Source organism: Octopus bimaculoides, chromosome 1, assembly GCF_001194135.2.
Source record: "Octopus bimaculoides isolate UCB-OBI-ISO-001 chromosome 1, ASM119413v2, whole genome shotgun sequence".
Taxonomy (NCBI): Eukaryota; Metazoa; Mollusca; class Cephalopoda; order Octopoda; family Octopodidae; genus Octopus; species Octopus bimaculoides.
The window spans coordinates 13,496,504-13,501,688 of record NC_068981.1 but is presented as its reverse complement, the minus strand read 5'-3'; positions in this window follow the sequence as shown (position 1 = coordinate 13,501,688).

Sequence of the window (5,185 nt, the reverse complement as noted above, 5' to 3'; positions counted from 1 at the left end):
ATCTATCTATCTATCTATCTATCTATCTATTATCTATCTATCTATCTATCCATCTACCTACGTATCTATCTAACTATCTATCTATCTATCTATCTATCTATCTATCTATCTATCTATCTATCTATCTATCTAGCTATCTATCTATCTATCTATCTATCAATCTATGTATCTATCTATCTGTCTATTTACCTGCACAAGTCGGTTTAAGCTAATAGTTGTAATCTTATCTGCTTGTCTACATATTAATGATAAGCTAACTTCAAAAATTAAGGTACACTGATCTTGAGCATCCGTGTATAAGTATTTCACACACACACGCATCTGTGTGAGAGTAGGTATTTGTATATACGTACACACATGTATACACAGACATTATGCATATATAAATGTTCATATATATATTTTACAGAATGTAAACTAACTAGCAGTAATTAAGCAGAGTGATTAATAAAGATGTATGAAATACTGTCTCAGGTCTTGGTCTAAGGAACTTATCTTACGTTCCTCAGAAGAATAAATTCATGGACAGTAACAACAGTCACCGACTCCAAATAATAAAAAAAAAACGCACGTAATCCCATTAAGGAAAATACTCTCTGACTGCAAGCAAGAGGACAGTTGTACACATGTGTTTCTGCTTCAATAAGCGTCATCAGTATAGTAATTTTTATACTTTGTATTCAACAGAAGAGACACTATTTATGTATGTATGTTATTAAACAGATGTTCGGAAATATGTAAATATATGCGGTCAACCGTATTCCAGTCTAAAATTATCATCTTTCAGCAGTAATTTTGCCGCAGGAGTGGGTTTTGCGAATTTTATAGTGATACGTATGCAAGCAAAGCATTAAATATATGAATAATTACCATATTTGCATGATTAATTATTCCACATCACTGAAACATCTGATTCAACAGACGTTTAGAAATCGAACACTATCAAGAGAATAAATATTTTCACAAAGATAATGTAGTGTGAACATAATATGTCGGTTCTTACATATCAATGGTATTGATTTCCATACGTTTGTTACAAAGGCGAGAACAGATTGAAACCGTCCCAACATATGATTGCTGTTTTGTACAGTTGTACTAACGAAAGAAGTCATCCCAGATGTATTATCAACATAATTAATGAGATTACTGCATGGTTAATGCGGAAAATATGACACTTTAACTAAATTTCTATAAATATAAACTTGTGTGTGTGTCTAGTTGTGGCTATTTTCGTACACATGTACTAGTCTCAGACAGACGTTTTCTTCTCATTTCAGACTGTAATTCATAGTTCCAACAAATGGCACATAAAAAACGTTTATTTCTCAACATACATCCCATCATATTCTATTCTCTGGTGCCATCGTTATAGCACAAGCTCAATTCTACGCTTATATCATTTGGCTGGTTTAGAGGCAAAAAATTCCCTGCACACGCCTGTGATCTCATCCCAGTTGTTGATCTACTGCCTGTGCAAGAAATGAGCAATGGCTGCGAAGAGGTGTTAATCTGATAGTGCAAGGACTGGACTGCACGCAAGCTGAGCCAACAATTTCAGCCCCTTAGAACCAGTTTTCATCCTCAGTTACATTTTGACACCAAAAACGAGTCTCGCGAGGATTTGCCATCAATTGTTTGCAAAGGTTCATGCATCGTCGAGCCTGTTCATTGGTCATTTCAGAAGGAACCACTCAACAGCCTCTGTTACCAAGATCGACGTTACGGAAGTTAGATTGAGGGTTCTTTGTGAACGACCAAGTTTGAGTATGAGTGCTTGAGCTCGCCCGTTGTTCAAACCATTCCATGCAAGGCCTCATCTTCTTGAATAGACCTTGCTGACCTTAGTTTGTATTCGAGGCTGGCGTCACTTTCCTTATAACATCTAAACACATTTTGTACTACACGTTCGTTGACAGTCCATGGTCCTTTCACATAATTAATTTCTTTTGCACTCAGTGTTATCTTTTTTTTTCTTACAGAAGTAGCGTAAAATTGAAATAGCTCCCTGCAATTATCAAAGCTGTGAAATAAAGAATAAGCAATTAATGTTTATATGTTATATAAGAAAATAAGAAGAAACAACTCAGCAGCGACTGGAAAACAAGTTCTATAAAATTAATGATATAACATGGAGATAGAAGTTACTAAAAATAATCAGCGAAATTCGACAAACTTTTGACTTAACCTGGTATTTGCAAATGCATGTGTGTGCTTGAGTGTATAAGTGTGTTCTTTGTATACCTACTAAATAGCAAGGCAAATATAATTCCAAACAATGTACTTCTGATCTGATGCGTGGAACTTTAAACTTCTAATTCTGCCGGCGGGAAAAACAGTCATTGTAAATATATAGGTTTCTCTGCATTAAAACAAACTGCTTCAGGTAACCTTTGGTCACTCAGCGGGAGAAATTCTCTTCTGACACTCATCTTAAGTTGCTGAAAATTCAGGATTGTTCTAGAAAGAAACGTGATATTACATGATTTCTTACACTGAACAAATTTGTATTTATACTGTTCTCCCTTATTTATATCATTCTCCATAAAACGAAGTGGTTTTCCGTAGACATTGCCGACCTGGTTTATAACTGGCTTTGGAAGTTCACTTTATGTTGCATTTTTGTGACTCTCTTGCCTTGTCGATGATATTAAATTCTGCTCATAATATGAGCACAGACATGTAATGGTCATGGTCTCGATCTTTGCATTCAGATGTTTCCGGCTGTGCAACTACGATTTCTATGTTTATATGCTTTTTTAGTGTGTATTGTGGTTTTCATAGCATGGATTGTGGTTTGTTGTACCTCTGTAGCTAAATTTGTGTTGATCCTATTGAATAATTTGTGCTATACACGGTCGATGGAAGACTAGACTGTTTAATGATTACTGTTGGTTTGGTTTATCTCATTTTTCGTTAGGATGTATTAAATCTTGAACTGAACGCCCTAATACTATATTCTTACTCATCAGCATAGAGATTACAAGCTATTTAACAGGAAATCCTAAGACATACCATCACACCTATAGACAACCATGCATTAAAAAAAAAACCCAAACCACAGCTAACAATAGATACAAATTCGATAGATCACAGCAACTATATTTTATGAGAGATAAATAGGCACAAACTACATTAGAACAAACAGTGAAACGGCTAATATCGGTAGATATAATACACCCTTTCTGATATATTTATAAGAGAAATATACCATCTCTATGGAAACGCATCTGGAGCATAGTGGTGTGTGATATAAGTATGAATATACAAAGGGTAATAATAGACTTGAAAAGAACTTACATTAATCACTCTATGATATTGAAATACGTGCGTTACAGACGAGTATAGCATAATCATACACCAAATGCGATTATTCAGCAGAAATATGGAGGTAATAATACAAGAATAACTTTACGTTTGAAACCATCCCCAAAGTGTAAATAGGGAAATATAAGGGAACGTAATATCAGAAAAGCCCATCGAATCCAGCAGCAAAAGATCGACAAAATAAATAAACGGCTTAGAAATAGTCGATATAATTTACGACTTTCAACTGCATAGGATATATAAAACACATCTGAGAGACATAAAATAACAGTTTCAGAATGAGGACGAAAACTTTTGCAAAACATGATATAAGTAAAGTAATCAACTGAGAGATAAAAGAAAAATACTGTCAAAACTGATGAATATGTGATTAACATAGAAAGAAGTTTCATAAAGATGACAAGTCTTGAAAAGCGTCAGGTAGCGATTACATTGTATAAGCAACAATAAAGCCAGCCATTGATAAACAAAACATCTAACGTTTTGGTCAACGAACGAAATTTTAATAAATATAGACAATGCGTCGATGAAGCAATATTAGGAACTAGCATGTGAAAACATTAGCCATGGACAGACTAATGAACCTGAAAGAGTGTGTGTAAAAGTTGAAGAAATACAAGAAGAAATTAAAAATGAGAATCATGAAGATAGTAGTCACGAAAAGCTGGAGCTATACAAACATATATATATATATATATATATATATATATATATATATATATATATATATATCTGTGTGTGTGTGGACCAGCATATATAACAATAAGACAGCTATGTGGTAGTCATTACAGCATCGTAGAGATTGGTTTGCGTAAAAGTCCTGGCTCTCTGCCCTCTGGGTTTAAATTCTACTGAGGTTAAATTTACTTTGCATCTTTTCAGAGTCCGTAACTAATGTACCATTGCTGCACTTGAGTCTAATTTTCTCGTTTTATAACTTTCTCATTGTATAGTCCCATTCTTTATACACGCGGAAGAAATCGTCCGTTTCAAGATCCATTAGTCTAAAATTGACTAAAGCACACTGTACATCCCAACAGTGTCCCTACTATCCGTCAATGAGAGAAGATCCCAAGACATGGCATATTATATTTGATTGTAAGTATAGCCATCCGTTTCTCTCACTAAAATGTATAAACACTGCTGAAATGCATGAGGCTATGTCTTTTTTTTCTTATCTGAAAGAAGATAGCTTCATAGACTACACACACACACACACACACACACACACACACACACACACACACACACACACACACACACACACACACACACACACACACACACACACACACACACACGCACACACACACACACACATTTAGTTTTTGGATTTGGTTTGCAAGATACTTTATGTGAGTTCGTGTGTTGAAGCTTATACTGTTGTGTCTGGGCAGAGTCATTCTCTTTTGGTGCCTTATAATTTAACACACTCACCGGTAAGTGACTCTTACACTTCGCGTCTTCTTACACTTAAATGTAGACTTACTCTATTTCTCCCCCTGTTTTCTCTCTCTTTCTCTCTCTTACTTTTCTCCCCTTCAATCTGCTACCCATACGTGACCAGTGACTGTTTTTCTATCTCCTGCCTTTACGTTGCTGCACGCCTGGCGTACTGGTTAAACTTTTTTCTCTTCTCAATTCTGTTTTATTCTCTTCTTTTTTTTTTCTATTCTCAATTATGGTCTTTATATAAATTTGAGTATTTCTCCCAAGCGTTAATCGATCATTCTCCCCAAAATAGCACCAAGGCTATATTTATTTATTTATTATCTTCGTCTATCGTTACAAATTACTATTGTTTACATTCGTACGTCCACCCTGTATTATTGTGTTTGCTCCAACTGTAATACTCCTCAAA